Genomic DNA, 22,532 nt, shown 5'->3' with positions numbered 1-22,532 from the left:
TTTGTTTTCTCTTCAAGGGAAGTCCCATTTCATTGTTTTACATCTTTGAAATGCTAAGCAGAAACTCCAGCATAATGAAAAGAAGGAAATCATACACGAAAAAGTTTATAGCTGCTGGCATTGTTGAAGTGTTCCATTATAAGCAGCCTGCAAATCTCTACTGCTAAATTTATGGATGCTTTCTTATACTACAATAAAATTATTGAAAACTATTCAGCTGCTAGCAAGTTGTAAAGGAAAGACAAAGGATTAAGAGTCACAATACCTGAATTCTATTCCAAATTTTACAACCTTGTTACTGGTCCTCTCTGGACATTCGTAACCTCACATGTAAAATAAAAGGGCAGGGAAAGCAATCTCTAAATAACAAATGTTATTTTTAGCTTAAAAAGCATTGTATGAAAACATGTTAACATCAGGGACAAAAGGTATCCTATGAATTTCCAAAACAGATACACACTTTTCACAACTTAGATCATCTAATAAATAAAGGAAGTAAAATGAGTGTTTAGTTCTGAGGGCCTCACCTTCAGGCTTTGGAAGAACTTATCTAATTACAGACAAGATAGCATCTGTCACATAGACTTGAAATTATGCTGAGTCTGATCACAACTCATTCCAAGTAAAACAGATTTTAAATGGAAAAAAATTTAAAAAGAAAATGAAATGATCCTGGATATAGTAGCCAGCCTCCAAGTGATTTTCACATCATGGTATCATGGTATTCCCCTTTATGCAATCCCCTTTCACATTAAATAGGGCTGTGTAATCAATAGTATATTGCAGAAGTGATGTTGTGTGACTTCTGAAGCTAGGTTGTAAAAGACATTATGGCCTGTCCCTTGCTCTGTCTCATGAATTACCTACCCCGCAGCCACATCTCTATGACATTCACATGTCATAAGCCCTCTGGAAAGGGACTCAGGCCTCTCAGTAAGAGCCCCTTGGAAGTAGATCTTCCAGCCATAGTCAAGCCTAATAACTGTAACCTCAGCAGCCATCTTGACTCCCAACTTCATGGGAGACCTTAGGCCAGAACCATCCAACCAAATTGTTTCAGAATTCCCTACACACAGAAACTATAAAATAATTAATATTGATTGTTATTTTATGCTGCTAAGTTTCCCACAGAAACTTAGAAACTTGAAAATAATGAATATCTAATGTTTTTATGTTGCTATGTTTTGGGTAATTTGTTTCACAGCAATATGTTGGTTATAGATATTACCAAGGTTGCATTTCCTCAAACATTATAAGAACCATGCAAAGACTCTAAGGGGAAACACAATCACCATGGCCTCTTTGATTACTTTAATCTACAAAGAGGAATAGCTGAAACACTGATCAGGGTAATGTAAGCCAGAATTATTTGAATCTTTCAAAATGAAATTTTGAGGCAATAAATACCTATAAATTTTATCTCAATTTTTTGCTTACTTCATATTGTCTACCAACAATTGCTCACTTAATTACTCTGTTATCTGTGGCCACTATCTCAATATATTTATACTATCATCTTGGTTTCAGTGCTTCAGCTAACATTCTTTCTCATTGGGATTTAGCCATCATCCCTGGGATTTAATCATCACAGGCCCAAGGAAATATTCCTGTGGCTCACTGCTTTACCTCAAATAGCAAGGTCAATGTCAGGCATATACACATACATTTAATAAATATTCATTAAGTAAATAAGTGATCGGAAAGTAAAATCATCATGTTGTAATTAAATAGAAGAAAAAGTTTTAGTGAATAGAAGAAAAACCTCAGAATATTTTCTCTAGATGCTTCTGACCCCATAGAAAGAATCAAAGGAAAAAAAGAGTTTAAGACTTAAACAAAGGATATCTAATAAACAGAGCCACTTCATTTGAAAGGAAATCATTAGCTGCTGATACCCTAAGGCTCCATTTGCCTTGACTACAAATGGGAAAAATAGTGATACTCTGATTTTCCAACACCACATATAACTCATAGGTGGAATTGCTCTACAGATAAAGGTAGCCAACTGAGCAAGAAAATTGGTAGTGATTCTATGACACATAAGGAAAGGTTAAGTTAAATTTATACCATAGCTACATATCTTGGGTCAAGGAGAGTCCAAACTATATAGACTAGAAGAAAGTTGCTACAGTTTCTCATAGTTATTTCTTTTTTCTTAAATTGCCCTCTTCTGGTGTTTCCAGAATTTTTAATCTTTCCTTATTTTTAGTTTCTACCTGAACAATATTTTGGTGATTTAAAAAAAAATTGTTATATTCCCAATAAATTGTTTAATCCAGTTTACTTATGATAATTTACCTGAAGGTCTTCATATCTCTGATTTCTCAAGGGTCTGTGTGAACACAATTATGAAAATTTTAGATAGAAATGCTCAGGTACATACTAGTTATAAAAGTATAAATGTACAATTTCCATTTTATTGAGACAACCATAAATACAACTTTTCAAAAGTAAAACCAATAATGTCTCACTCATACAGTTATATCAGAAAATAAGTACATAAAAACACATATCCAGAAAAATTATCTAAATCAATTAAACTAAAACACATTTTAAATATATAGTGTGCACTTTTTGCCATATTAAAGAAATTCTAAGAAAAAAATGCAATCTAATTTTCAATGACTGACTTGATATAATGGATTCTTGTAACTTTTATTTCTTACATTTTGGTAAAATAATACCATAGATGTCTCCTTGAGCAGGTATCTTGTGCTATGTTAAGGTAATAACTCTCAAAAGATCCCTAAACCAAAATACTCTGACTTCTGGGAATTTCATTTGTTTGACTTTTCTCTTTGTGGTCACTTCTATCCTCCATCATCATTTACTCTCAAACAAACTTGTTTTTACTGATCCCATTTTTATTTCCCTTCTGAGTGTTCTGAGTATTGTGTATAATTTCTGCTGTTCGCCTTGAAGTTTATAAACATTACAAAAGATAAGACAGTCAAGTACTAAATATATATGGTACTAAATATATAGTATATTTGTATTCTAAATAGTACTAAATACATATATACACATAATATATATATACATATACATATATACACATATATACACATATATATATATTGCTTAAATATATTTCTTGAAAACTTCATACATTAGATAATTGGACTTGGGTTAAATGATTTTCCCTAATTTCAGAGTTTAAAACTAGCCTAGAAAGACATGATTACTTAGAGCTTCAGAACCTGGTAAGTAAGGGATAGCAAATTTGAAATAGACCAACATTATTGCATCTATCATTTAACAATATGTTTTGAGAAAGTATTATGTGCCAGGCACCAGTAAGGCATTTGAAATATATGAGAAACCAAAATAGGAAGAGAACCTGGCCTCAGGGAGATATATTTCTATAAGGAAAAATAGAAAATAAATTATTTGAAGAATATAAGTTATATAAAGAGGATAAGGAATTCTGAATGCGTATGTGTTCTGTGTCATGTAGCAGACAGAGAAGACCCAGAAAATGAGACATCTGAATAGAGACCTGAAAAACATGAAGTGAAATGTATATTATTTGGAAGAAAAGTGTTAGAAGTACAGAGAATAATAGCTGTAAAAATACTAAAATGGGAGCATGCTTGGCATTTTCTAAGAACAGTAAGATAGCCAGAGCAAGTGGAGTAAAGAAAACCAAGGGAAGGTATGGTAGAAAAAATAGACAGGGATGGTGAGACCAGAATTGACCATGGCTAAGGCTTTTTCTTATATTATAAGCTGGAGAGGAGGCCATCAGAGACATTAAGCAGTAATAGTCTCCCTTGACACCATGTTAAAGGACTTTGCTGACTATTGCATTGGAAATAGATTTTAGGGTGTAAAAGCAGAGGCAAGGGGACCTGTTAGAAGACAATGCAATAAAACAGGTAAGAAAAAATGGTGGTGGTACGCATATACTTTAAAAAAGACCTATAGGGTTTGCGTTTTGAACATGTCAAGTTTGAAGTGCACATTCAAATAAAAAATAAGCAGTTAATATATATGTGTTCAGCTGAGGAGAGAGATTCCAGGGGAAGATGTAATATTTTGAGATGATAAAAAGTACAAATTATGTGTGGGTTTGAGGTTATTATCCAAGAGATAGACAAGAACTTATAGTTGTAGGTGAAAAAAAATATTTATATGAAAAAAGTACTGACACTATGCCTTTGAGAAGAAGAAAGGGGAGATATAGTCAGAAAGGGGAGAAATTGATTTTAGAACAAAGCAGAAACGTTAGAGCTCTAGTAATAGAAAAAAAAGGCCAGGATATGTGGGCACAGAACCAAGTGGCAGGATATGTATGGCAGGGGGTGGGGGTAAAGAGGAATATATTTCAAGCTACTTTCTATTGCATCTAGTATTCACAGTAATATAGGAGGCTGGTTCATCTGTGGCTGATGATGGGGACAGGATTTTTCCAGGTGAATATAGAAAAGTTTCTATAAATGCAGGAGAATAAATTGGGAAATACGTAGGTTTTTATTTTTTTTATTATTTTTTTTAAGATTTTATTTATTCACAATTTTTAAAATTTATTTTTATTTATTCATTTTTTTAATACATAGGTTTTTAAAGAAGCACTTAGAGGTAACTTGAGGTAAATTGTGCAGAATTCTTAGAAGGGGAGAGGGAATAAATGCTTCAGCTCTATTTTTATTCTAAGACAGGAAAAAAAAAGCACACTAATATTTCAGTGAAGTCTGCAATCGCAGTTTCAATGGAATGAATAACATTGAATAGTTTCTAGGATAAATTACCATTACAGAAGGCGCACACAGGTTCCCTTGCTAGCTTGTGATATATATATATAAAATGCTTCTCTCAAAGGATCACTAGTACTTTTCTAAGTTTTAGGAATTTAACAGATAGAAGTCTAGGGCATCGGAACAAAAGGCTTCTTCCAGGACATGAGGACAGTTTTGACAAGCAAACAATGTATTATTTTTTGTAGCAAAGACAAAAAAAGATGGGGTTCAAAAATTTCAAGTAACCTATAAAATGTTTATAAAGTAAGATTTATTTTGCTGGTAATATAATGTATTATCTCAAGCACAAGTCAAGAAGTTTTATGAGAAGACTTAAGCTATCAGTGCTTACCTATGATTTTAGACCTATTTCATATGTGCTTGTGTAGTGTGGACAGAAGACAGCAGGCAAAACTTTACTTTGTTGATTTTGGCCCTTCTACAGACTAACTTTTGTTGAATTCCTGAATTCCCATAGACTTAAAAAAACTAAAGCCTTTAGCACTTAACACAATAATCTATAAAGTTAAAACTCTAAGTGTTTGACTTTATTTCAACTCTAAATATACTTATCTATTGCCTAAAATGAAATATAGTTCCACGTGTCAGCAATTCCACTGAAATGCAGACTTGGACAGAAATTCATAATAATGAATCAATATCCCTTTATTGAAATATTGTAACAAAAGTAGGGATCTTAAAATTAACACCTATATCTTGGTTTAAGATTATTTTAATATTTCAACCTTCCCTGCCATCCATTTTGAATATCAAGATAGGCTAAATAGGTGAAAAGATGAATAATGTTTTGGTGTGGATTGTAAATTCTCCTAAGTATATATAACAATAATCAAGTGGTGTCCACATGATATTTAGTTTTACATTCCTGTGACATTAACTAATAGGACAAAAATATTTTTTCTCCTTTACATCTATTTTTTCTGTCTGAACATATTCTTTTACATGTGAAGATAATACTAATAACACATAAGATATATTATTTAAATATTATTTAGCAATAGCAAAATCTAATTATGATATATGTGCATTTTATCATTACAGTTTCTTTCTAAATTTGCAAAGTGACTGATGAGGTTTACCAGTACAACTCATTATTGTAAAACAGAGCAAAGTTAACATTCTCAAAAGTAAATTAACCTTTGACCTGGGCCTCATTAACAGTCATTGACCAACTTAGCCAAACAGTTGCAGACTAATGCTCTAAGCCATTGCTAAACTTATCAAATCGTTATATTTTCAAAATCAGTTTTACTGAATCTTCTTGGAACAATAAAACAAACTCTTAATTATAATGTTCTGGATTTGCCCACCCATACGTGATTTTTATATATCTAAACTCTGGATTTCTTGATTCTCATGTTATCTTATTATGAAAGACAATAAACAGAATTTTACAAAATGGAAATAAATTGTAATATAGCTTTTACTGACTCTAATATTCTGATTTCAATAATTATATCATATTTCATTTCTGGTTCTTTCTTGAGATGTTTGAAATTGCTGATTGTATTTTAATTTCACACATTTTCAAGTAAAATTTTGGACAACTAACAATAAGTCTTCCAACTGTGTGTGTGTATATATATATTTATGTATACATGTAAAGATATACATGTGTGTGTTCGTGTGTCTATATAGCTAAAGCTCTGTCTGAAAACAAATACTTGAATTCTGGAAAAAAGTGATTTAGGGTAAACTGAAGGGTATTTTAAAGATTTATTTATTTATTTATTTATTTATTTATTTATTTATTTATTTATTTGAGAGAAAGTGTGTGCATATGCTGGAGGAGGGGCAGAGAGCATCTGAAGCAGACTCCTGCTGGGCACGAGCCCAGGGCTCCACCTGAGACTCTATCTCACCCCCTGAGATCATGACCTGAGCAGAAATCAAGAGTCCAGTGCTCTACTCACTAAGCCACTCAGTCACCCCAGGGTAGATAGAATTTGATAAAGCTCTAAGGTTGCTTCAATCATACTCACATTAAGAAACCAAATAGCAAGGTAGAATAGGACTATGAGTTTTCAAATCATAGATCTAACTCTGAAGCTCACTACCTATGTGACTTTGGACATGTTAATTTATGTCTCTGAGTTCAGTTTGCTCAGGTTTAAATGCTAAGTTTTAAATATAATAATTTAGTTGCTATGACCCAAATGTACCTACCAGGCAGTTTATTTTCCCACACAATTCCTCTAAATCTAAGAAACTGGAATCCAGATTGCTTGGGCTCCAAAAGTGTACTTTTCCCTCCTGACAATATGCTTTATCATGTTTTCCCTGTAGAAAGATAGAGCAATAGGGAGAGACAAGGTCTTCAAGAGAATGCATAAACAGACCACATATCAATAAGGTGTTGTGGCATGCCTCTTTTGGGAGACAGCCAGAGACATGGAACCCCCACCCCCCCCCCCCCGCCCCAAGCTCTCTCCTTGTGATACTTCTATACAGGCTATTATTTTTTTAACTCACACTGTGTGCTATTGTGGAGTTTGTCCTGAGACTTGTTGCAAGAGAAGAGGTAACCCAGAAAGGATCCACTTTGGATGTTAAATCCAAACATAGTGCCTGGCACAGAATAAATGCTGTCACTTAGATTTCCTTCTCTACCCTTTGAATAAATGCAGAAAACTTACAGACGATACTTCAAAGCTAAATTTGTTTTATTTTTGCAGAAAATATACAGAACAATATTCTTTTAATTTGAGATATGTGAACTGCATTCTTGTTTTTTTCTAAAAATAGGTGATTCATTGCTAGTAACAGACAAATGAATTTTTTTCACATAAGGAATATAAACTTAAACACTTAAAACCTGTCACTGTTCCATCTAAGCCATCGAAGTGTGCCATGGCATGCATGTATTCTTAAGCTCTGTTGCTAGAAGATACCAAAGTCAAAATCACAATTAAAGTATAGTATATTTTGGGATGCCTGGGTGGCTTAGCGGTTTAGCACCTGCCTTCAGCCCAGGATCCTGGAGTCCCGGGATTGAGTCCCACATCGGGCTCCCTGTATGGAGCCTGCTTCTCCCTCTGCCTGTGTCTCTGCCTCTCTCTCTCTCTCTCTCTCTCTCTCTCTCTTTCTCTGTGTGTCTCTTATGAATAAATAAATAAAATCTTAAAAAATATATAGTATATTTTTCAGCAATCATTTAAAGAAAGAATCTCATAATTTTGCTTTTCTCGCATTGCAATGGAAAGATTAACTGGAAAAGGTTTTTTCTTTTGTTTCAGTTTATTTTTAATTCTTTATAAGAGTAAAGAAGAATGTAGGTAATATATAATGTACGTTGTGTTTAAAAATGAACATCCATGCACTTACCATCGTTTTAGAAAGAAAATGATACCAGTGTATTTGTGAAACCACATGTCCTCCACGTGCATAGCAGCTGTTTTCCCAGGTTCCGAAGATACCTCCTCTTCCGTGTTAATCTCTTTCTTGCCTTTCCTTGCCATTACACTGTATGAGCAAGAGATTGCTGATTATTTATCCCATATCCTTCCTCCTCCCCTTTCCATACAGAGAGCCTTGATTTTATTGAAGGTGGCAATCTACTCAGCTAAACTACTGTATTTTCTAGCTTCTGTGACCTCTCAGATGAAAGATCTAAGAGAAAGGCATTGAGTGGGGCTCTCAAGAGACTCTTTTTCTAGTTGTCTCTTTTTCTTCCTCTTCTTATGACTATCTCTAATGTGTTCTTGATGTCTGAGCTTCAACAATCACCTTTTGAACTTGAACACAGAGGCCATGCTAAGTAAGGAGTAGCAGATAAAAAAAGTGGAATCTCCATGCAGTACCAGGCTTATTTTATTGAAAAACAAGATCTGAAATTATTTGAACTACTATCGTAAGATTTCTATTAGTAGGAATTTAACATAATCCCTACCTGATTTTCTACGTTTGTATTTATGCATAAAAATATTCTTTTTTCTCCATGGATTTTATACATATAAAAATGGAATTATATTGTGAAGAGACTTTTGTGGTTTTGCATACTCCATACTGACATTTTGAGATTCATTTAGCTCCTTATTCCTTGATTATATAAACAACAATTTACTTTCCACTTTATTGTTGATGGAGATGTGGGCCATGTCCAGATTTATTTTTACTACAAGAATGATACTATGTGCAATCTTTCATATATCTACTACACCACTTATGAAAGATTTTCTAGTATTTACTAGTCTTGGAATTCTTAGGTAATTTGATATGTGCATTTTTACATATATTTAGTAAAGAAAAATTCTTTTTCTTTCTGCCTTTATCTATTTAAACTATGGCTAGACATGAAAGAATTTCACTATTATTTTAATTAAATTTTGGTATTATTTTTTCTCTTTTTTGCCAGCATAGTGGATATGAAAATTTATCTCAGGATGTTATTTCATACATCTCAATTTCTAGTGAGATAATTTTTATCATATGTTTTTGCAAATAATGCTTCTATGAGATGACAGTTCTAACCATTTTTTCTATTTTTTATTGAAAACATTATTTTTATTAGTCTATAGCAATTATTTTATATTAAAATCTACATCAGTTATGAATTGTAAAAATATCTTTTTATGGCATCCCTACTTACTATTTTCAGTATAATGTAGTTGAACATATCAATCTTCTGCTTTATGATTTGTTGTTTTATTTTATGTCTTGTTTAGAAATTATCCTCCAACCACAATTAACTAGTGTAAGTCTATAATTAGTCTGAAATTAAATATAGGTGAAGTGCCAGGAAGAGATCAAATTTCTTTTTGTAAGTATATGGGGAATCAATTTTCCCAGCTCCATATATTTATACTTCTCCACACTGATCTGAAATCTGAAATACCAGCTATTTCATTAAACTTACATTAAATTTACAGAGAATTTTGATTATTTTCTTGGATCTCTATTCTATTCACTTAATTTTCTATTCCTGCACAATAGCACATGAACCTAAGTATGGCAGTTTCATAATTAGCATAAGCAATTAAAATTCCCCTTCCTTGTTCCCTCCAAAATTTAGTTATTTTTATTGTTAGCTATTTTTGATTATTGGATCTTCATATAAGTTATAGAATCAGCTTGTCATAAGATTTCATGAAAATCTCATTTATGAGTCTGAAATTGCATTGCATGTATAGGTGGATTTGGGGAATATTAACATTTTAATGATATTAAATTTTCCTTTATAAATATAGTGTGCCACTTCAGTATTTACATCTTTTAAAAATATTGACTTTCAAGACACTTTTATTCATGAAGATATTTTATATTCATCTAAGGTCTTTTAAATTTTTGTTGCATTTTCTTGGTTTTGATTGGTTTTATTTGCAGGTGCTTAAAACTGTGTATATAGCTGGTGCCTAAAACTGCAATGTTAAGGAGAACAAGAGGCATCAAATATATTTTTCGTTACTGACTGAAGTACTACTTTTTAGTATTTTAATGCACTGAGACTGCTATAATTTTTAGTTATCTTTTCCAGGTGAAGCAAGTTGCATTTGATTTCTAGTGGGATAGATTTTTTTTTTAAGTATGTGTGAATACTTTGCATAAGAACTGCATGTTCAATATTGAGATTGGCCTATGATATTCTTCTTTTACCTAGCCTGTCAGGCTGTTACCAATGTTTCACAAGCCTGACAAAATGAATTGTGGAGTTTTTGTGGTTATTATTGTTGCTGTTTTCTCATGAGAAAAAAAATGCTTTATTGGAGATATCTGTTCTTTGAATATTTGATAAAGACCAGATAAAAATCTCTGAGTAAATTTTTTGATGATATGTGTAATATTTACATTTCTAAAATTCATTAGAATGATGCCATAAAAATAATTCCTATACAAAATTTGGATATAAATATACGTTATTACCATATACATTTTTATTCCTGAGTTAGCTTAAATTTTAGTTTTGACATTATTCCCTTCTCTGAGATCTGTGGTTCTGATCAGTATCCTACTGCTGTCATTCCACCTGCTTGCAGCCTACTGTAATATTTAACCTGAGCCTGTCTCTCTTACAAGCGTTCTGGTTTCAGATATGTTCTGGTTCTAATAAAAGTAACTTGCTCCAAATAATCTCTATGTAAGCAAATCTTTATTACTGTTTTGGGGAGTATCTATTTTGATAAATATTGTGAAATAGAAGGCAAAAATGCTATGGGTAAAGAAAGAGATTCCATCCATCATACTGTAAAATCTAGCTTCATTTTATAAATAATATAATAGGTTTATTAATAATTGAATTGATAAGTGGCTGACAATGGCTTATAGTGGTAGCCTTTCCAGAAAATATATTTAAATTTTAACTGTCTTCTTTAAAACTTTAGGGCTGGCATTTATGCACTAAGTCAGTGAGAATGTATTTGGAGACTGAAAAGTCCTGGCAGTCTTCAAATGGCAACCTGTATCAAGTGGTCTGATCTGCATGTCAGGAAATACCTACATAGTCAGCAAGTTCCCTAGTGAAATCTGCAACTGAGTTTCCAATTTAAAACAGAGGGTTTTAAAGGTGAGCAGCATATAAAATCATAAATTGTTACTTTGCTTCCTAGTTCAGGGTTTTAGAACCTGTTTTCACCATGCTGAATATAGCTGATTAATAAAGGAATTGTGACTGCCACTTAGAGAAGCCTGTTATTGTCCATTTTGGCTTGAAGTTAAAATGCTGTCATTGTAAAGCATTGACACAGATTTATATCTACCACACAAAATATAATTCCCTTACAAAAGATTTGTTTGCTGATTGCCATTTTAATCATGGTTGTGTTTCCTATTTGATGATGGCAGATGCAGAATTAACCAGGAAAAGAGATATTGTAGTAGTTGAGAGCACATAGGGTCACATTGTGGGACCCAGGAAATTTAACAAAAATCCCCTACCCCTGGACAAGCAGAGCAGGACTAACTCCATTTTGTGCTGCACCTGCCACCTCCTGTATGACCCCCACATGACCTGCTTATTGCTTAAGACGCTGCCCCACTCTAGTCAAGCCGCTGGGCACACCCTTATCAGAAATCGGCTCATAAAAATGTAACCCCGCCTTGTGCCCGCCAAAACTGCACACCAATTCTGACCAGAGTGATAGGCCAGTTCAAATGGTCACTCTAGGGTAAATTGTGATTCAATTGGCCACCTGTGTGCAGACCAACATGACTGTGCAACTTCCAAGTGTGTTATAATCCCATTGGCCATTGGCCCCTATAAAGCAGCTAAGCCTCTTAGCCTCGGGGTCCAAGTCCCTGCTCCACTGTGTCGGGTATACTTGGACCCAAGCTCGAGCTTGTAAATAAACCCTCGTGTGTTTGCACCGGTGTCAGCTCTTTGGTGGTTTCTCTGATTCGCAATCTTGGGCACAACAACATTCTCTGAGTTTTCTGATCTGCAGATTTGGTTTTATTCTTAGCACTAACCTCAGAGAATCTACTACATCAATATTAGCCCTGAAGATATCTTTCATATATTGACATACTATATTGATGTGTTTTCTACTCTTATTTTTATAATTGTGATTATTATTGACATTATTATTCATTAATACAAAAAATTATGTATGAATCTGTATATATTTAAAGGGTTGTAAGGTAATGAGCATATACTAAAATTACAAGAGGATAAAATGTGCAAAACCAGTTTCATGTATACATTTATATCCCCTGGTTTTTCCTAGTAGTTAAGAGCTCATTCTTGCAAATCTATCTGTGTTCCAGTACCAGTTATTCCATTTCTTAGAAATATATTCTAACATTAGCATGAAAGTTTACTTCCACTGAGTTTCCTCATCTGTTAAATGATGATAATAATAGCACCAGTCTCACTGGTTGCAGATGAGATCTTTTAAATGAATGCATATAGAATATTTAGAACACTATATAGCACACAGCAAGTGCTCAATACACCAAAATCAATTTCTAGTGTATATGTGCATTTATATAATATTTAGCAACATCCCCATATGCATTTTAAAAGCTCCAAAGAAGGACAGTAAAAATATTAACCAGGAAATATGCACATATAGGTATTTCAAATGTATTATTTTATTTTAGATAGGAACTAATGATATAAATTAGAACTCTGCATACAAGCTAATAGAAAATCTGCCTCACCAATCTCAGTGGCTCAACATAATTTATCACTAACCATTTCACAGCTCAGTGAGATTGGAAGTTATGGTAAGGGGTCCTCTCCATGAAATTATTAAGAGATTTCGTTTATTCACCCTTGGATTATCACCATCCTTTATGTTCCCATCCAAGATTACACTAGAAAAGGAAAGAATGGGACAGGATTCTGTGTGGGATGTATTTATAGGCCAAGCCTGGGGTGGCTTATAACACTTTTGGTTATATTACATTGGCCAGAGCTAGATACTGAAAAATATGTCTTTCCCTGTCTTCAGGAGGAAAATAAAATGAATGCCATGTGTTCATCACATTTCTGTTTAAATATTAAAGTTTCATTTCAAACTTCATATCAGTTTTTCTTCAATCACTCTTGTCATCTAATATTACTGAAGCGTGTAAAGACAACTACATAATACCAATATAAAATATTGATCAATAAGAAGTGGTAATGAACAGGTTAATGTAAATCATGAATCTCTAAATTATATTAATGATAAGCTATTTATTATCATAGCTGTCATTTAACCAGTAATAAGGACTTCTGAAGCTTTGTTTTTGGAACTAACATTGCATATTAGGATTCTGGAAATTAACTAACAGAAAATCTGCTGGCAGTCCTCATTTGTTTTCTATACTTTTATTGTTCTGGCAAGTGATTGCTCTATAAAATAATCATTTCAATAAATATGTTATCATATACAATAATTTCTTCTAAGTATGCCATATGCAAAAGGTAATGATTGAAAAACCCATAGCTGACTTTTTATAATGCTACTCTTCACAAGAATAAACAGTGGCTGCCATATAAAGCTAAGTGTCACAATTATTTTCCTATGCAGTAGTTCTATCAGTTTACAATATTTATCCAGAAGCACAGAGGATGAGCCATACATAATGTCTGCATTCTACTGTGAAACATCTGTAAAGTACATTTATCTGAGGGAACTTTTTTCTCTAATTTTCTTCAACTTTTACTTTCTAATGATAATTTCAATAAATTTAGTGAGGCATAATTAATACATCATGATATTCATCCATAATTATTCTCAATTCAATAAATTTTCATTATTTATAACTAATTTTAGAGTTTTATAGAGTTGTATAATCACCAGAGGCCCCTTTTAAAGCATTTTCATCACCCTCAAATAATTCCAGTAAGCCTGTTTGGAGCCCGTTCCCATTCTCACCCTCAGTCCCAGGTCATCACAGATTTCTGTTTAAATTTGTCTGCTCTGAATATTTCACATAATTGAAATAATATAATATCTTATTTCCCATCCCTTAAGTGTGGTTTGCACACAATGATTTCTTCCGAAGAGGGAAGTGTGAAAAGAGTAAATTTACTGCAGAGAAACCAGACAAACACTATTTTAGCCAGGTGATCAAGGTCAACAACATTGGTAAGTCATGTTAGGATATATACTCTCGAAATACTGTGCTTTAAATAGCATTTTATCTCTGTGTTCTTCTGTCCAAAAACACAGAATTCCAACCTGATTTAAAAAAAAAGTAAGTCCCAATTTGAAGATAGACTACAAAATATCTAACCATTACACCTCAAAACTATCAAGGCATCAAAACCAAGAAAATTCTGAGCCTAGGAAGACATGACAACTAAATGTAATATAGTATCCTTGAGGGGATATCTGGAATAGAAAAGGAATTTTAAGTAAAAATGAAAGCAATCTAAATAAAGTCTGAACTTTAATTAATAATTATGTATTAACACCAGTTCCTTAGTCATGACAAATGTACCATAGTAGTAAGATATTAATAGGAGAAACTGGGTGTGAGATCTGCAGGAACTTTATATTGTCATAACATTTCTTCTGTAAATCTAAAAATATCCTAAAACTAATTGAATAGAAATACAATTTAACACTATGCTATGGATAAGAAATTGACTTAAGTCACAACATATTTATGTGAAACTAATATTACACTGCACTGCATATTAGCTAACTGGAATTTAAATGATAACTTAAAAAACCAAGTATCTAAGGGCACCTGGGTGGCTCAGTCCATTAAGAGTCTGCATTCGGCTCAGATTATGATCTTAGGGTCTTGGGATCAAGCCACTGGTAGGGCTCCTTGCTCAACTGGGAGTCTGTTTCTCCCTCTCCCTCTGCTTTTCCTTGACACCCCCCACCACCAGCTCATGCTATCTCTCATAAATAAATAAATAAATAAATAAATAAATAAATAAATAAATCTTTTAAAGATATATAAAAGAATGGAAAAAGATGTATCAGACAAACCATAATAAAATGAAAAACAGGAGTGGATATTTATAGCAGCTAAAGTAGATTTCAGAGCAAAGAAATTACTAGAGTTAGATGGACATTACATAATGAGCAAAAGGATCACTCTATCAAGAATCAAAACAATATATTCGGTTTTGTGCTCACACAAGCCTTCTTGGGCTTTTTATGTCCAACTATACAAAACCCTCCTTCTCTATCTAGGGAACGTACATTAAAACCCTAAAGCTTCACTTGCCTTTTTCCTATTCCTGTAACAGCCATTTTCTTCTAGAACTGTCACACTCTTCAAATTTACTCAGGTCATATTTTTAGGTTACATCAATATCCAAACAGATAACCCTTCAAAGATTCAGTCAGAGTGCACTCAGTACCTTGTGCTCCATTAAAAAAAAAAAAAAATCCTATTATCTATATCTGAATGCTAGAGATCTTTTGTTTGCTGTGCAAATTTAAATATGTTCACTTTGGGGGTCCTTGGGTAGCTCAGTGTCCAACTCCTGGTTTTAGCTCAGGTCATGATCTTAGGGTCATGAGATTGAGCCCCACATGGGGCTCCGCACTGGGTGCGGAGCCTGCTCAAAATTATAAATAAATGAATAAATAAATGAATAAATAAATAAATAAATAAATAAGCATTAAATATATTTACTCTGTTTATTCTTTCCCTCCAGGTTCTATAAACTCTTCCTCTCTGGATCTCCAAGTGAGTTGTTACTAATCCCCTCATTATTACACAATCCCTTATGTTTTCTCTATACTCACATTTTTACAAACAAGACCTCAAGCTATTTCAGTTCCATTGTGCTCCCTGTTTGCTATTGGCCCTCTCACTGATAAAAATCACTTACCCATATTTCACTTGTATCAATAAATACAACCAATCTATTATTTCAATTTTGAGTATCAGCATTGTATCACCCATGTTCACTATTTCTATTACCCTACCAAGAAAGTCTTCAAATTCAGCTCAACCAATAATACAATGAAACTTAGACTTTTTAATAATTCCTCCACCCCTTCATATGTTCACTTCCCTTTCAACATAGCTGAGATTCAAATAACCATTATTGTAACCACACACTAGCATTAACCTTCAATGCTCCTCATTTTACTCACCTGGAGAAAAACCCAATTCTGTGTTTATCAGCTTCTACATGCAAATGAATGTGGCTGAAGAAAATCACACAAATTTGCTGCCAGGTCTCGCCTTAAATTCTGGGCTATAAATTTCAAATGGGCACTTTAACATACGAAGGAATGTGTTGTGTATCCCTAATCCATTCATTTGCTATCTCTTCTAGATGGCACTTTCTCGGTTTCTTTCTCCTCAAACCACCAATACCTCTCCACATTCATATTCTCAACTGATAACTCTTTCCAAAGTCACTGAGAAGATGGAAACAATCAGGAGAACTTCCATATGCTCTGAGTGTCGTATCTCCCTACCAACATAACTGAATTTGTTCCCATATTTTCTGTCCTCTCTTCTCACAAAAACTGTCATCCATTTAAAGTAAAGTGAACCCTCCACTTGTGTGTTAGATCCTACTCCCTTTCATATAGGATAGAATATTGAACCAAGAATTATGCTCTTTTCCTGTATGTTGGTTACCTGACCTCTAAAGCTTTCTGTGAGCAAACAAGTAAATATTGTGTGAGTGAGGTCACTGATAATTTGATTATATATATCACAGCATAGCCAGCCTTGACTAAGTATTTTCCTGAAATCATTACAATAACCTAACAGATATTCATGATCTAGCCTTCTGCTAGCTAAAGAGAAGTAAAGACTTCACCTCCTGCTACACCTACCCTTCTTCCTACTCCTCCTACTGCTTCTGAAGACTATTCTGTAATATGAGCATTTTTGATATTCCTCTGCCATGCCAGGAACTATCTGATTCAGGGTCTTTGCACGTTTCTCTCTGCCAGAATTTTTTTTTTTCATGTGAACAAATGAACTCCAGGTCTCTCCTTAAGTGAAGCCTTTTCAAACACTATACATCAATCATTTCCACATCAATATTTCCTATCCAACTTTTATTTTTTTCCCATAGACTTAACACTCATCATAGGTTATATATTAACTTTTTATTTGTTTATAATCTATACACTTATATTAGAAAATAAGTTTAATGGAGGCAAGGATTTAATTTTTTTTATTGATATAACCAAAGAATTCATATCAGCCCTGGAAGTATGTGGTCCTCTAAAAATTGAGTCATTGGATCAGCACCCTATTGGAAGTCAATCGATTCCAGAAGAGCTGATGATATTTAATCAGATTTTATACCTTTATAAAATATTACTAGGTAAAATACAAATTGTTCCCAAGATTTTTGAGTTTGATTGATTTCACTGTGATTTGCTTGGTGAAGAAGGTATTTTCCGCATAGAAATAGAAAATAACATCAAAATTAACACTAGACTTCCATTTTCTGCTTCCATTTTTGTCAGCAGAACCTTTTCATCAGTGATATAAAACAACATACACATCCTTCTTATTCCATGCTTAGGGCTTCCATCTACTTTTAATTTTTTAGGTGAAAATAATTTTCATTCTTCAACTGTGAGCAACTTAACCATCTCCATAGATATTTTGTCATACTTCTCAAGGAAATGCATTTTAAGATTTTTCAGTTCTACCTCAGTGTTAATAAATTTCCTCCTAAAAAATAACTATGCCTTCCTTAAAAAATGCCTTGTCCCAGGTGTTAGGAAAATAAACAATCATTCTCTCTCTGTCTCTTTCTGTATATGGTTCTTATTCTTCTATTTATCAGGCTATATGAATATATGTATGTCATTTTATTTGTTTATCTATCTGCTTATTTTTCTCTCTATCCATACCTCTCTCTCTGTATCTGTTATCTGTAGATCTCTGCCTGTCTGTCCATAAATCTATCTTCTTGTCTATTGATCTGTATGACTTTCTATCATCTATTTCTGTCCATCTGTCCACCTATATACCTACTTCTTAATATATATTTGTATGTGTGTTTATCTATGCATATAACTGCCTTTTGTATCTTTCTATCATCTATTATCTATGATCTATCTATTATCTATCTATCTATCTATCTATCTATCTATCTATCTATCTATCATCTATCTATCTATCTATCATCTATTTATCTATTACCTCTCTGTACCTTTGTCTTTGTATCTGTTTATCTGTGATCTGGCTTTCTATCTGCCTATCTTTCTATTTGATTATGATGCTTTTAGTGGAATCACTAAATCAAAAGGTATGTAAATATATCATGCTTAAAACTAGTTACATGTTTTGATTTGTATGAATTTAACAAAATGCACCTAACTGTTCTATTGTTCTTAAGCATTTAAGTTGTTTTTTGGAATGCCTGGGTGGTTCAGTGGTTGAGCATCTGCCTTCAACTCAGGGCATGATACTGGGGACTGGGATCCAGTCCCTTATCAGACTCCCTGTGGAGAGCCTGCTTTTCCCTCTGTCTATGTCTATGCCTCCCTCTCTGTGTCTCTCATGAATAAATAATAAATAAATAAAATCTTTTTTAAAAAGTTGTTTTTTAATATCTGAAATAACATGGCATTGGAGATCTTAGAATTCCACTTGAATCAATCTTATGAAAATATATTGATTTACAAAGATAATTTTAATATAATGGAATGCGCTTGCTTTTAAATATTAAAAATGATTCAAATTAGAATGCATAATCAATTCTTTCAATAATCCCACCCCTGAGAAATGACCTATTCAATGTTTTTCCACATTTTTGATTCTTTGACATGACATTATTTTCAGAAAAGTTTCATTGAAGATTAAGTGCTATTAAGTTCCTTGAGAGAAGCAATATTTTATATACTCAAAAATTGTTAATGGTTATACATGGGTTGATTATTTACTAGAAGTCAACAATTGATGACCAACAATTGACGACTCAGTTTTATGTGGAAGAAAATAGATATTAGTCAAGCAAAATGCTGAAGTAGACACAAATTTCATAACATTTGTGACATGTTAATATTAAACATTTTCCAGTTTATTCAAAGTTAAACTTTAAATATAGCTATATTATATCACTGGAAAATCCACTGAAAATGTAATGTTAAGTTGTTCACATTTTTATAGCTAAAATGAAGAATTATGAGTTTGATGCCAATTCCATTAGGCAAACTAGTAACATACCAATGACCCCCACCAGAGTGAGTTGATTAAAGAATGAACGCCATCTCCTAGAAAGAGTATTAATTATGCACAAAGGGCTTCTTTTCTGCCTTAACCTATTGTAAATTTTTAATTAATTACCTGAATGAGAACATATTTGATATGCTTGTAAAACGATGAGAGTTGATGACAAAATTAGCATCAAATTCAGTCTGTGTAATGGGATAAATTTATAAGATTTAATATAAAAGCAATGCATGTAAATATTTGGACATTTATTCTTAAATGTAATGGTAAAATCTCAAAAGAGATTAATCTGAAAAGACATAATCATTTAAATATATTATTTAATAATCATTTAAATAATCATTTAAATCATTTTATATCATTTAAATAATCATTTAAATATATCATTAAAATTATATATTCAACAATTTTCTAGTTTATTTTATAATATGTATAGTGTACCCATTATGTACTAAACATTGATAGGACAATAGCCTAATATGGTTACTAGCATGGAAATTGTGGATTAATCCATAGTCCAATTACCCATAAATAATGGTATATAGATGACCAAATAGATAACACATTCCAAGTAGATTTTTAAAATATTCTAAGATATTGAGATGTCATCACAGGAGTTATATAAATTTAGGTCATCAAAAACTAGTTTCCTTGAATTCAAGGAACTTACAAGAGAACTGACTAAAGACATTCAGTGATTTATTTGAACTCTTTTCTTTGAGGGAACATTAAAAGAATTAACTATTTGGGGATCCCTGGGTGGCGCAGCGGTTTGGCGCCTGCCTTTGGCCCAGGGCGCGATCCTGGAGATCCGGATCGAATCCCACGTCAGGCTCCCGGTGCATGCAGCCTGCTTCTCCCTCTGCATGTGTCTCTGCCTCTCTCTCTCTCACTGTGTGCCTATCGTGAATAAATAAAAATAAAAAAAAAAAAAACAATGAAGAATTAACTATTTGTCTGGAGAAATCAGATAGGAAAACTCTCCAAAATTTGAACTTCCCATATCAATAAAAAAAAAAAGTAAATAGACTTGTTCTCAAGAATATAATTATCAACAGAAAAATGTTGATAAATGCTGAAGATATTGATTTCATAAAAAGAATTGACTGATAATTTTTTCCTTAAAAACTAAATTGGCCTCACTTATAAAGTGTAAGAAGAAATATTTTGTTTTGTTTGCTACTAATGAAATATAATCTAAATTATCCTGTTTGAAAGTGAAGGGACAAAAGATCAGATTCTAATTTGTCCAATATCTAATCAGAAAATAATAAGGATGTTAAACACCAATGGATATTGATTTTAATACAAAAATATGCTATTTTAAAATTAAAAAATAAAAAGATGAATTAAGGACAACATCAACGTGCTATTTCCAGAAGTATATATCTAATTATCTTAAAAAAAATTCTCCTGAGGACAAAAAATTTTAGATTAAAATATATTTTAATTTTTAAGCTTATAAACTCTGTTGGTCAGTTATATTCTCCTGGAAGTTTTTGATAACCCACCATGGGTTTTCTCTTGCTGATATCTAAAGCAAACTCTATCAAAATACTTGTCATACTGAATTGAAGCTCTGCTTACTCATTCCTGTAGACTGAACTGATGCAAGGCAGAGAGCATAATTCATTATTAATTCCTCAGTGTTTACAACAGTAGCATATTATAAATGCCTAATAAATGATTTCTGAATGAGAAATACACTTCTGTCCTCTTGTTATTTTTATAGCATCCTTGAACCGTCACCTACATCAATCATGCAAATTCTTATTACATTTTTCAATATATATGTAGAGTTATTTTAAAATACAAATTATTATTTAGAGCTCTTTCAATCAATGGCATTGTTACACTTATGTTTTAAAATTAATGCTGTGGGGCAGCCCAGGTGGCTCAGTGGTTTAACGCCACCATCATCCAGGTCATGATCCTGGAGTCTCAGGATCAAGTCCCTTGTCGGGCTCCCTGCATGGAGCCTGCTTCTCCCTCTGCCTGTGTCTCTGCCTCTCTCTCTCTCTCTGTGTCTATCATGAATAAACAAATAAAATCTTAATAAAATAATTTAAAAATCTAAAAACATAAAATAAAATAAAATAAAAAAATAAAATTAATGCTATGGATGATGAATATAGGCATCAAGATGATTTCTCTTAACTATAACTCTTTTACCAGGTATCCAACTTGACATTCTATAGGATGTTTTGACACTAAGTCAAATGGGTTTTTTGTTTCACTTGTTTATTATTACTTATTTGAATACAGAGGTAATCAAGATGTTATCAGAGAGCCAAGGGTAAAGTTAGTATGTAATTATGAAGATCAATTATCAATTTTGGATTAAAAAATATTGATAATGTAGAATAGAGGATTACACTGATATTATATTGCATTCCATCAAAATAAGTACAAATCTAAAAGTACATTATTCTCAGTAATAGGGCAAATATATATTCTTAAAGATTTAATTTATTTGAGAGAGAGAGAGAGCATGAGCATGAGAAGGGTTGGGGAGAGGCATAGGAAAAGGGAAAAGCAGACTCCCTGCTGAGCGGGGAACTGGATTGGGGCTGTATCCCAAAGGCAGACACTTAACCTACTGAGCCACCAAGGCACCCCTAGCAAATATTTTTATATCTGATATTACTGTGAAAGATTATGCAATTGCTTTTATGTAAATGATTTGATTTCAATATTAACAGTCTCAGTAGAAAGTCTAGCTATTTAATAAAGACAGAATTTTTGGACAAAAATAGAAACTTAGGGAAGTGAGAGCTTATAGGAATTAATACTTATATATAATTATTTATTAAAGCTATTTCCAGTAATGTAAAATAAATAATATAAAATATTTATATTCAAAAGCAAGTTTATTTACCAATAAATCAGTGGCAATTCACAATTCATAAGCTATATTCTGTCCTTAAGGGTTATAAGAATTCAATTAAAAAGATGTAATTTAAATTGAAAATAAATCAATTAAAATATAATATTCTGCATAGTAGAACAGGGAAAATCAGTTTATAAGTTTTGTCAAAATTAATTTTATGTATATATGAACTTCTAAAATATGTATATAAGGGGTGCCTGGGTGGCTCAGTGGTTGAGTATCTGACTTTGCCTTGAGTTGTGATCCTGGGGTCCTGGGATGGAGTCCCACATCGGGGTACCTGCAGAGAGCCTACTATTGTCTCTGCCTCTCTGTGTCTCTCATGAATAAAT

At 32.7% G+C, this 22,532-nt stretch overlaps 1 long non-coding RNA gene across 1 annotated transcript in view; it reads left to right on the top strand.

Moving 5' to 3' along the window:
• The window catches only part of LOC112657797 (uncharacterized), a 76,809-nt gene extending 60,804 nt beyond the window's left edge, over positions 1 to 16,005 (top strand). Inside the window, exons 3-5 of the long non-coding RNA XR_004818161.1 lie at positions 11,078 to 11,259; positions 14,159 to 14,272; positions 15,808 to 16,005. This is a non-coding gene — a long non-coding RNA (uncharacterized LOC112657797). The remainder of the gene's footprint in view (positions 1 to 11,077; positions 11,260 to 14,158; positions 14,273 to 15,807) is intronic.
• Positions 16,006 to 22,532: the final 6,527 nt, after the last annotated feature.

This window comes from Canis lupus, chromosome 8 (genome assembly GCF_003254725.2).
Source record: "Canis lupus dingo isolate Sandy chromosome 8, ASM325472v2, whole genome shotgun sequence".
Classification (NCBI taxonomy): domain Eukaryota; kingdom Metazoa; phylum Chordata; class Mammalia; order Carnivora; family Canidae; genus Canis; species Canis lupus.
This window is presented reverse-complemented; position numbering and strand designations above follow the sequence as displayed.